Below are 12,871 nucleotides of genomic sequence, written 5' to 3' on the forward strand. Positions count from 1 at the left end.
GCTCAGGGCCGGGGCGGCCGTGACAATTGCTTAAAATAAGACACCAGTGAGATCTGCCACATCAATTGACTCTTCCTTTCAAGAACGATTTCTCTGTAGCATGCAATGCTGTTTGATAACATTTTACCCACAGTAAAACTCCTTTCAAAATTGGAGTCAGTCCTCTCAGACCCTGCCACTGCTTTATCAACTAAGTTTATGTAATATTCTAAATCCTTTGTTCTTATTTCAGCAATCTTCACAGCATCTTCACCAGGAGTAGATTCTGTCTTAGGAAACCACTCTCTCTGCACCTTTTGGAAATATAAGAAATTCTAAGAAGTTAATTGTGCAGATATATACTTAATATAATACTACAAATAAGCTAATTTCATTTTTTAAAAGTTTTTAGAGTAGTTTTGGGTTCACAGCAAATCGAGTAGAAAGTACAGGCATTCCTGTATACCCCACCCACCCCACAGAGCCTCCCCCCACCATCACCTTCCCCGCCGGAGCGGTATGTTTGATGAACCTACACTGACACATCATTATCACCCAAAGTTCAGAGTCTACATTAGGTTCAGTCTTAATTTTGTACATCCAGTGAGTGTGGATAAATGTGTAATGACGTGTATCCACCATCATAGTATCATACAGAACATTTTCACTGCCCTAAAACTCATCTGTGCTCCGCCAGTTCATCCTTCCTTCCCCCCAACTCCTGTCAACCACTGATTCTTTTGCTGCCTCCATAGTTTTGCCTTTTCCAGAATGCTGGAATCATACAGTAGGTAGCCTTTTCAGATTGAGGGAATTTTAATGATGAAAAAAATGTTAAATAGCACATGGAAGTATTTAGGGGTGGTGAAATTGTGAGAACAAATAAATTTAATTATCCTCAACTTGAAATTTAAATCAGATGCAAATGTCCTGTGAGCAGAGTATACCTTCTTCAAGTGAAATCCTAGTTGAAAGCCTAATATAAAAAGAGATTAAAATGGAGCATTTGGGGGCAAAGGGAGGGAGCAGTTAAGAGCTCCACCTACTACATGCATTGCCTTCCCCTAACCCTCAACAGTGGATATTAAAGAATGAAACCTCCAGTGCGTCATGAAGCACAGCATCAAAACCACAGACTTCAGAGATTAGGACTTAAAATATTTAGTGAGTTCATAATAAGAATAGAACAAAAATGCTTTTTACTTCCATAACAAAATGTGAAAAGCAGGCTATAAAATTGTCAGCCTGATCTCTTTGATTTATGCGTTTAAATCCCTTGTCATATACTTCCTGGAGATTGTGCAAGCTCTGGTATTTGTAGACCAAAGATCTTACTAAAATTCAAAGAAAATTAGTCAGCATCTTTTTACATGTTGAAATGCATCATATCACTATGATCTACATATAATTGCATCCTTTCCAAATTAAAATTAAAATTTGATTGATTGATTAATATACAGATTGTAGTCCCCGAGAAGTCTCTATATAATCTTTGTACCAGAGTTTGTCTTCTGAACATTTAGGATAAATGTCAAAAAAAAAAGACAAAGGAGAAAAGAAAGATTTTATGAAGGAAAACTGAAGACACAGGGGAAATCTACATGAAGAAAATAGTGTTTTTAAGATACTTTCTTGATTCATGTTTATGTAATAGACAATGGAGTTTTTGACTCTTAAGACAGGTTGACATATTTAAAAGTAGTATGGATGGTTTGGAGATGTCTGAAGACTATATTTCCCTTCTAATTTTAATTATTTATAATCCTATAATTAATTACACAGAGTAAAATTGAATTACTAATAAATGCCAGAGAAACCAATTTAAATTGTCATTCATCTCCAAAGTCAGTTCTTATATAATCACAGCAGATTTTTCAAGGTTTAATATTTACTCTAATAAGGCACCAAAACAACTCTATATATTAGAAAGGGTAGAAGAAACTCCTTGGAAGATAAATATAATGTATATATATTTATTATATTTAGTTTTAGATTCATAAAGAAAAAAAATTTTTTAAGACTTCCCCATCTCAAAGATAACTTTTTAAAGGGAGGAAAATGGACAGCATGCTTTTCCCCCAAAGAGTTATTGTGCCATCCACTGGACCTCTGTCTTAATCATATCTAGCCACGGTGGGTGGCCATGGCAACCTATGCAATACTAAGAAAACCTCTGAAGGTGTGGTTAGAATGGTTGAAATAGCTGTGGACATTAGTAGCTAAATAAAGTTTAAAAAGAAGTTTGATTTACTCTAAGGCTTAGAAAAGTGGAATAAATATGATTTCAAATATTGTGGAATAAATCAAATAACTTTGTTCAAAACAATTGGCAGACATAGGCTAGTAAATTGGCCAATACCATCATTCTTTCAAAATAAATTTCTAAACCCAAGTCATTCCTTTGCACACATGCAGTATCTTCAGAATTTCATGGAGGAAAATAAGTTGTGTTTCACCAATGAACTTTGAGATGTTAAACTAAATGCATAAGAGCTCTTTGCCAACTCAGAAATAACTACTGATGCTGCCTGGGGAGTTTTCAGCACACAGGAAGCAGACCCCAGAGGCAAGCTCTTGCCACCGCACTATTTGCCTTTTAAGGAATTTCCTGCACCAGTCAAACAGTGGTTTTTCAGCCGGTGTGCCTGCTTTGTATAATCTGTATTTATGCAAAAGAATATTGTTCTAGATGGTTAACTTTCACTTCTTTATATGGAGTAGTTTTAGCATAAAATTGAAAAAGTGCTGAATTTTGCCCCCTCCTGGTTGTGTGGCCTGAAAGCTGTTTCTTAGTCTTTCAGAGCCTCTGTTTCTTCACCTTGTATAGTGGCACATAGTTAGAACTCACTCATTCCTCCAAAGCATGAAATTAATTGGTTCATTGCTTCTCTAAGGTACCTGGCCTTAGTTATCAAAATTTACCAAGCTCTGAGGTTTCAAAATCACATGATGGAAAGCCAGCATGCAGTGATGATTAGTAAGTGAATTAAACCATAAAAGTTACACTTTCAAGCACAGAAAGGATCTGAAGCATCTAGTTCAAGGTTTTTTACCTAAGAGAGCACAGGAAATTATAGATACAAGTATAATCTCCAGGTCTAGAGTCATGAACTTGGGTCTAAATAACCACACATTACCACAAAATGGAAAGGATATATATCTCAGAGTCTATGAATATGACAGGTTCTTGCAGCTTGTAAATGAAGCCCAGAAGTGAAAAGCTTGTGTAACATCCTATTCACAATATGCTCGGAACCCTTCCCCCAAACACTTGACTGCGAGAAATACATATAGATTTGTAACTTATCCAGTTCTATTGTTGTTCATTTACCGAAAGCCTCCCCCGCCCCGCACATTCTTGTTGCGTATAAATTTGCAAGACAAATACAGAGACATTTGGAATGACTTATTTTATTTAATGAATTTTAGAGCTGACGTTGGTAGAACATTAGGTATGTCTTTGGCCATACCGTTTAGAAATTTACATTGACCAGAAATCTGAAGCAAAGTCATTCTTTTTATTTAAATGATTTGGTTAAATCTGTCTTTCAAAAATGCTCAGGCTGAATTTAGTAGTCTGTATTTATTTGCATCAGCTCACAATTGCATTTTATGCCATCTTTTGACAAATTGTGAGTTGAAATTGTGTAACAAATTATTTACAAGATTATGTTAAATCAGGGTTGAGAGAGAATATATTTTGAAGTATGATTCAAGGTTAGTGATTAATTTGTGTCCTTATATATTTTTAGCTACTTTGTGAACTATTATAAGCAGCCAGTGAATTTTTTTATGTTCTTGCCCTTTTGTTCTAGTCAGATAATTTATGATTTTTTTAAAGAGCTTCATTTTAGAACAATATTATCTTTAATATGCTAAGGAAAAAATCTTAGTATACCTCTTTTTTTGTTCAAAATTGTTAAAAAAGCATCTATACATTTGCCTTCTCCACTTTGTTATCTTTTTTCTTGTGTATGTGTTTACCTGGAAATCATGCACACATTGTAGCATGCAGGACATCAGCTTATTAGGAGAGATGCAATGTAACACCTGCTAAAAAACCCTTATTTTTCATTCCTCTCTTAGCTTCATAAAACTCTTCTTTTAATTTGAATCTCGTAAAAGCTCAGATGAATGTGTGCTTGTTGAGAGGATAAGAAAAAATTCTCAAATGGATTAAATAGTCTTTTCTTGTACTCTTTAAGACATATATTGATTTTTTTTTATATTGGCACTAAAATAGCTAAACATAAGGACTTCTATCTTAGCACATTAGGTCTTGATAATAAATTTATTTATATTCAAGTTTTTTTAGGAAAAGCAAGTAAAACCAAAAGATGTGATTTTATTTTTATTTTTTTATTTATTTATTTTTTTGCGGTACGCAGACCTCTCAGTGTTGTGGCCTCTCCCATTGCGGAGCACAGGCTCCGGACGCACAGGCTTAGCGGCCATGGCTCACGGGCCCAGCCGCTCTGCGGCATGTGGGATCTTCCCAGACCGGGGCACGAATCCGTGTCCCCTGCATCGGCAGGCAGACTCTCAACCACTGGGCCACCAGGGAAGCCCCGAAAGATGTGATTTTAAATCACCAATCTGGGTACGCAGACCCAGTCTCTTTTCCAGGGCTGCGTTTTTGCACATGGTGTTCTTTTATACTCACATACTATTGGCCAGTGGATCTTGACCCAAGGGTGAGTCAGGGTTGCTGGTCACTCAAGCATGGCTTAATCTGAAAGACAGAGAAGGACTGGTTGTAAAACAGAGTCAGATGTTAGAAAGGGAAGGAGTTTTGTTTGCAGCATCCTGGGATATGAATGCAAAAGAGAAAAAACAGTTCAACATGGAATGGTAAAGGGTCTGTTGAGAGGGTCACCTGGACCAGTTTTGCTTCATTCAACTATGAAAGGACTACATGTATTCATTTACTCTCCCCTCCCTCATTTTGAGGGTATGATAAATATGTTTCTCCTTTTTCTCCTCTTTCTTCAAATCTATCTTTTTTGAAACAAAATAAACAAAGAAAATGCAGCACTCCCACACCCCTTGGTAATCAGTGTGGGTCTATTACAGTAAGCATTCTTGACACTCAAACATTGATTTTGGGGACACAGTACTCGAAATAGGAAACACAGTGATCGGCTTCCTGTTTCCTTCCCTCTGTGCCCTGGATCTCCTAAATGGAACTCTGCAGGTTTCTGTGCTCCTTTGACACAGAAAACAAAACAAGAGAGTGAATGAGTTAGAACAAGCTTTGCAGCCACGGATAACATGAGCCCATTGCTGTAGGGAAGGGGAGGCATCAAACTGCAGAGCAAGCTTGCCTCAGTCTCTGCCGGTGTTTTCTGTGTTGTCAAGAGACACCACCCCCACTCTCACCCCCATCACCTCGACCACAGTGATCCCCACCTATCTGATTCTGCTCCAGAACTTTATTCTTAGACCCCTCACTGCTTGACTTAAGAGGAGGAGGTGGCAGGCCAGTCAGTCTTGCCTGGATTGTGGGAAAAATCAGAGACAGAACTAGATCGGTTGGATTGTGACTCTTGTGTCCAGCTTTAGAATTTGTATCTATTCAGGTCTCCATGCCCTTTATGCTCTCTCACAGAGATCTTTAAACTGCCTTCCCCAGCTTCCCACCGACATACATTCACCTGACATCACCTTCCAAAGGACAGGAGTTGTCCATGGCTTGACCAACACTGAGCAACAGATACTCAGATCCCAATTAGTGGCCGATATATGTACGGGGCACAAGCAATGTGGTCAATGAGGCATAGCTGGAGGGTGGATGTTTCCTGAGGCTATTAGATGACCCATCCTGGAGCCTTACTCTTATCTCCTGGTGCCCTTCTTGCTGGCACCTTGTGGGCTTATTCTCTTCCCATGGGCACCCTCTCTCTACCACCTACACCTTACTTTCTGGAGCAGACCCCCATGTTTCAGATCATGTCTGAGTCCACTGGATAAAAGCAACAACTCATGGGTGTGTATCCTAATTCCCTGGGTGATACTGAAAAAGCAGCACCAAAGTCTCATTCCTAACCCCACTGAGGTATTAATGATTTCTCCACTCTTTGTCCGTGACTTGGAGATTGACATTTCAGCAGTAATCATGAGATAAGAGAGGTTTTGGACTACAGACTCTAACTGTCCTTTAAGTCATGCTGTATAATGATAATGACAATAATAAAAGTAGTTACCATTAACAAGTACCCACAATGCACCAGGTGCCTTATATCTTTACCACGGTTAATCCTCATGACTGTCCCCATAAGCAGGGGTCTTGTTCCCATTTCTCAGGTGAGGGAGGTGAGTTTCGGCACTGGCAACTCTTTTTCTGTTCATCTTGCAGCTTCAAATTGGCAGCTAGGTTTTGACCCCATGGCTGACTCCAAACTCATTTTATTTCTACAACACTGATTCCTGGGTAGAGATGGCAACTACGGGCTGTTACCATTGTTTTCTTTTTCTGCATCAAAAATCCTTTTCTAAAATTAGGGCTGACTTTCACCACTCATAAAAATAGGCATATAGGAAAGAGAAAGAAATGGAGTGGAGTGTTTCACTACCAGATACCACTCTATACACTGAACTGTAGAATTTAAGCATGTAGGACCAATGAGACAACTCGATTACTAAACAGGATACAAAATCTAGAAACTGATCCGTACATAAAAGAACTTGGTATATTAAGAGGAAACATGAATAATTAATGGGGAAGGGAAAACAAATGATATTATAATCATTGGATTTCAATATTTGAAAAAATAAAATAAATTCTCCCTCCTCAAATGAACAAAAAATATTCAGAGATTATAGACCTCAATGTAAAAAAATGGAAATGTAAATATATTAAAAGATAAAACTTTAAAAATATTAAAGGAAAATGTAAGTAATATCTCTATGACATCTGGGTAGGAAAGGAGAAAATCACAAAGAAAATATTAATTAACTGGACCTCATCAAAAATTTATAATATTCAGATAAAAAATCACCATAGGTAAATCTAAAACATAACAGACTAGAAAAGGATAATTATATTAGAAAAGATTAGTATTCAGACTGTTGTAACAAACTCCTACAAATGACAAAAGGGGTGAGGCAGCACTCAAAATCTGAGAGAAATTGGCCAAAATTATTCAGTTTTAAATTTTAAATAAGACTTTTATTTAATAGCCACCATATTTATACTCTTATCATCTAACTGTTTCGTATTAAACATCTTACTGTTTTTAGTGTTCTTTCAAACCCTATGAGAATAATTGCTAGAAAGTAAGATACTTGGTTTATCTACATTGTATTTAGATGAAAATAACCAAAATGCTAGAGAAGCCCCAATTCTGAGCCACAGAGGTGAGCACAGATGTTTTAGACAGAGGTTTCTAATAGAAGAACAGACCCAGAGAATGGGAATTTTAAAACAGACCTTCTAACTTTATGTGTGACTAGTTTTAACTGGTAAGAAAAGGTAATGTAGAGGGGTTTTGCTTGTTTGTTTGGGGCTTTTTTTTATGACTACTCTAAATTTTGTACAATTTATAAAGTACACATGCTCCTTTCCAAAAGTAGGTCTCATGTGAATCTGGTCAGGCTCCAGGACTGTATTCACTTTTCACCAAACACTAATAGCCTGAGGCCATTATGTTTCTCTAGTTTTCCTGTGAAAAAGAAACATTAGAGCACCAACTCTCATGTCTGGGATCTTGCCTGATCTCATGCTGAACTCAACTGGAGGTTAATGCCTGCTCATAGAGCACCCTTCTGGAGCCAAAAGTAATACCTGAAAAATCCCAATTTTGATTCACAACTTTCATTCTACTTTTCAATTAGGTTTTATGATTTCACATTCCCATTTCCCTAGCCCAAGGGCTCATTTATCTTTAATATTAATTGGCTAAATACAAGTATTATAATTCACTCCTCATCACACATGACAGACAAATTTTTAAATCAATAAAAAGATGTTAACATAAAATATAATCATATAATTAAATATGTATCAGGAACCAAAAAAAGGGGAGGGGGGAATCAAGTAATATTTTACTTGCATCTAACTAAAAAGCCATATATTTTAAGACTGTGAGATAAAAACAATCGTGAAATCTATCTGAATCCTCTAGCACCTACTCATGTAGAATTTTGTGGTCACATGCCTGTAGTTCAAGCAAGGAGATAAAAAATAAATAAATAAAGAGGAGATCTTTAAATGCATTGAGATGAATAATGAAGGAGCTTTCGGAAATATCATCATATCATAATCAAAAGTAAAGGTAGCTGTCTGTTTTCAGTCACACACACACACACACACACACACACACAGTGGATTTGCAAGGAAGAGTAAATAAATACCCCATTCAAAAGGTTTTCTTTCTTTTCCTACTTGGGTCTGAGAGTTATTTGGTTTAACCTGAGTCACACTTAGTGGGCTTCAAAGCTATAAATTTTTTGCTTTTCCACACAATTTCTTTAAAACAAAGAAGATCAGAGCCTTCAAAATGATTCTTGAAGAATTTAACACCCAAATTTACCAATATATATAGTGGTCCAGACTTTTTTGACTCTGATGGGAGAAAACAAAAGGCACAGTAAAGCTCAGGGAACAATGGTGGGACTATATGATCTCGAAAACCAGTTTCCCTGAGCCAAAGTTTCCGAACATAAGAGAAAATCTTTTAGATAAATCCATACAACAAGTAAATTATCATACCATTTCACTATAAGTCCCAATAATGGTCTTGGTTATGATACTAGAAGCAATTAGCATAAAAAGAGAAACATAATTTATCTTACATTTCTGTTGTCAGAGTAATTTATCATTGCCAGAGTTGTTTGAGGTATTAGCTGGAACGACCCCAGTACTTTTTTGGCACGTGCACTGCCTGATAGACACTCACGTCCACCCACAGCCTGGTCCAGAGAGTGGCAAACCTGTGAGGGACCAAAGCAGAAGTAGTTCCCAAGGGAACAGTGTACCAAGGGATAGGGCGGGGGGTTCGAGGAAGGCTTTGCGGTGAGGCATCTCCTGAGTGGAAGAGAGAAACCCTGGACGGCATTCTAGGGACCATGGGCTTATTTGTCAACTAGGAGTTGCATGTGTAGACTTTACAAGGCAAACAAAATGGTGGCAGAAGGTGAAAAAACTGCCTCACACCAGGATTCTCAGTAGCTCCTCTGAAATAGGGAGCCCTCGCTTCTCTCCTGCCAGCACTTAAAATGTTATTCATAGCACACACAACTTCCTAGAGAACACTCACAGCAGAAGTTGTCATGGCCAAGGGACTGTCTCTCCCCAGAGAGTTAAGCAGACAGAAAATAGCTGTGTGTCTTTATAAACAAAGTTCTCGGTGAATGACAGTGTATGCACAGACATGTCAGTTCTCTATCTGAGTTCTTCCTTGCTTAGATGCCAGGTTTGCTCCTATTTTGATTACAGAATTAAAATGTAATTAGTCTGTTTTTAAAGAGTCCAAATGTGACACATTAAGATTCAGTAATTACTGTAAAATAGTGAATTGTGATTGAATGTCCCCACAAACAAGGGACATTTAAAGGGAGTGCCATTTATTGCTGGGTCGTTGCTTCATTTAAAACCATTGCCCTTCCATCCGTGAATATATAGCTTTAGGATTTAAGTGATTATGCAGGATTATTGTATCACAGTTGGAGCCAGCTATCCTGATATTTTTAAAGTGTGTCAGTTCTTTGATAATGTGATCATGTCTACTTAAGAATCCGAGGCCTGACTTTTTTTCTTTTTGGCCACACTTCTCTGACTGTTGGCTGCCCAGCTTAGCTCACCATTGTAATTCATCTGCTTTTAAGACAAATTTGGTTCATGTGGCATCACTTTTTCTCTTCAATCTGACACAGGACCTCATGGCTATTTCTGGGGTTCTGTATGTCCTTAAGTCTCAGCAGGGCTTAAAGCAGGTCTAGAAAAGTGGTCCTCGAGGTTCAAGGTCCAGTTCAAGAGCAGCAGCTCTAAATGAAGCACCTGACTCATACAGTAGTCTGATCTTTTAACCCACCTGTCTCCTGGGCTGAGTCAGCACCAGGTTAGTAGGGACCAACATTGATGGATTTCCCAGTGATAATGGAATTTCAAATAATTTTGAAATAATTAAGTTCATTGTAGAATTAAACCTTTCATTCCCTAGCAAATCAAAAACAAAAAATCATGTGTAAATGTTTTCTGATAACTCTTAAGACAGGTTGCCTAAGAAATCATTAAATCATATGTTATTTGAGATCATCCCACCTGAATTTCTACCCTTTATAGGAAACCCACCCATGACATATTCCAACCAGTTACTGTGGAAGCCTATTTGGATATATCAATATCTCCTGCAGTAGTTTAGAGCATGATCAATGTTTTGGAGGCTTCATATTTCCTTGGAGTCACAACTGTCTTCCTATAGCTTAAATTCAGTGATCCCAGCTCTGCCCAGTGCAGGGAGAAATACAGAAAGCATGCACTTCTTATTTCCCAGTCCTTCAAGTTTGTGAAAACTACTGTCAAGTCTTTAAAACATCTCCAGACTGAAAATCCCCAGTTTCCATAGTAGTTCTGGAATCTTACTGTCCACTGATACCATCAAATTTTTCAATGTTCTTCTGATTATGGCAACGAGAAATAAATGCAGACATTCATGTATGTCCTGATTAAGGCTGAAAACAGTTGGACTATACATATCTTCCTTTGATTTGGACACCAGATCCTTCAATACATGCCAAGAGTATATTAACTTTTTATACAATTTCATTTATTTCACTACTGGCACAAATGACATTTTTATGTAAAGTCTTCTAATCATTTTTACATGAAGTGATGTCCAGTCATATATCTTTATTCTATACTTCGAATTTAACCAGAAAAATTTCCACTTAATCCTCTTGGATTAGGTATTGTTATCTTAATATTCCAATCTATTTAGATCATATTCATCTTGCTCTGAAAGCTGTATGGAAATGTCCACGTTTGGCTCACCCACAGATTTCATATTATGCTTTCTCTTCCAAGTTGTTGCTCATAATATTAAGCAAAACAAGTCCAAGAACAGACGTGTGACACATGCTCCAATAGCAGCCTCTCTCCAGAAGCTCCTAAGTGGTGAATGCACCCAGCATCTCCATTATTCAGCCATGGCCCCACATATCAACAAAGACTTTATGATTGGCTAAATCAAATGCTTTTCTGGAATGAACACATACTCACTGTGGGACTTTCCTGGTCTCTCCATCTCCTTGAGGAATAACTTCTAGAAGTCCTACCTTTCAGTTCTAAATGCTAATGGATCTTCTATTTAATGGAAGATCTAGCATACCAGCTTCTCATTCTCATTTTTTATTCTTTGCACCATTTTGAAAATCAAAACAGCATAGTACCTATATTCTCCAGAAATATTTAATATAAAAATGTAAAATGTTGCCTATAGTCTGTTATGTGCAAGCCGTGGGCACTCACATGAAGTAAATACCACGTTTAGGAATATAAGTAAGTAGTATGATTATCCTACATTGACTACTGATTTTCCAAGATGTTTGTGATACATAAAGTAGGGGTGTTATTAGTTAAAAACAATTAAAAGGGCATGAAAATGTCAACACATGAAAGAAACAGCATTTCATGATTCTAACAAGACCATCTGCCTATGGGCAAGATTTTTTTAAAATCCTAATTGAAAAGAAAATCATGTTAAGAGACATATGCCCTTGTTTACAAGCTGAGGGAAATGGACAAGTGTCTGTGTTTTGCCAGTACTTTTACAGGCAACTGTTACACATAATGGGGAAAATTAAAATCATTAATTACCTTTCTGGTCTGCCATTGTTTTAAATGTGCTTCAAATTTCTTAAGCGTCCATTCCAAATAAATACTTATGATAGGCCAGAACATTTAAAGGGTTGTAGGACAGATACTCACCTATTTTGCAAAGTGAAATACTTTGATGAAAACAAATTCTTTTCCCCTCGTTTCTCCCCATTGTTGGCAATACTGTGTTTATAGCTCAATTTGTAGATAATCCTTCAAGCTAAACTTTTTTTTTAGGCATGGCCATTATAAATGTCTTCTATTTGGCCTTGGCACTGCTTGGAACTTGAAATTGCTATTTGCTGCCTGCCAATTACAGAATAATTTAAGGCTTGATGCTTCCAAGCATAGTTCTTGAAATGCACAAAAGGAATACGTTAAGGTGGAATGCATAATATCTTCTCTGCATTGCACAGCTTCAATAGATTACATAGGATTTTATCCAAATTTCTTTTTAAAAATTTGATGGAAAAAATGCTTTCCTCTTAGAGGTGTTTTATAATGGTTTTACTCTTCTTTCTTTTGGTAGGATCATGGCAAATATTTTTTTAAAGATTCATGTTGTTTGCCACTGACTGATTTGGTTCTATAAAAATACGATGGGTGTAAGTATAGATAAAATTTTAACATAAATTTTCAATTTCTAGGAAACAGAGCAAGATGTGATTTTTTTCAATCAATTTGAAATAATTAAGAAGGAAGGAAAGAAGAGAGTTAAGTTTCCTGGATCTTTTCAACTCTGAAACAAAATAATTTTTTTGTGTGTATTTGTGTCTAAATCACTCAGCTTTTACAGTACAAAGCAGGAAAGCTGTAAAGCAGAGTAAATTTGTGGTTTAAAGGGGTCAAGTATAATCTTGAGGATTCAGAAAATGCTTTTCTTTCGGGACAGTGGAAGGAAATGTGCTGATTGCCATGAGAATAAGAAAAAGAGCCATGAATTACTTATGTAAGCCTGCCATCATGCCTACAATATCTGGAAGAGTATTCAGGCACAATTTATTATCACAAAAGAAACTCACACAAACAAAAGTCTTCCCCATAGCCAATCACAAACATACTCAGATTCTGGAAGAT

The 12,871-nt window shown here is 36.9% G+C and overlaps 1 protein-coding gene across 1 annotated transcript in view; it reads left to right on the plus strand.

Annotated features, from left to right (window-relative positions):
• Positions 1-12,871, plus strand: part of CNTNAP2 (contactin associated protein 2) — a gene marked incomplete at both ends in the record, with an annotated part of 2,063,650 nt that overhangs the window by 1,623,811 nt on the left and 426,968 nt on the right. The gene's annotated exons all lie outside the window — the stretch shown is intronic.

Source organism: Hyperoodon ampullatus (genome assembly GCF_949752795.1).
Source record: "Hyperoodon ampullatus genome assembly, chromosome: 9".
In the NCBI taxonomy this organism is placed as follows: Eukaryota; Metazoa; Chordata; class Mammalia; order Artiodactyla; family Ziphiidae; genus Hyperoodon; species Hyperoodon ampullatus.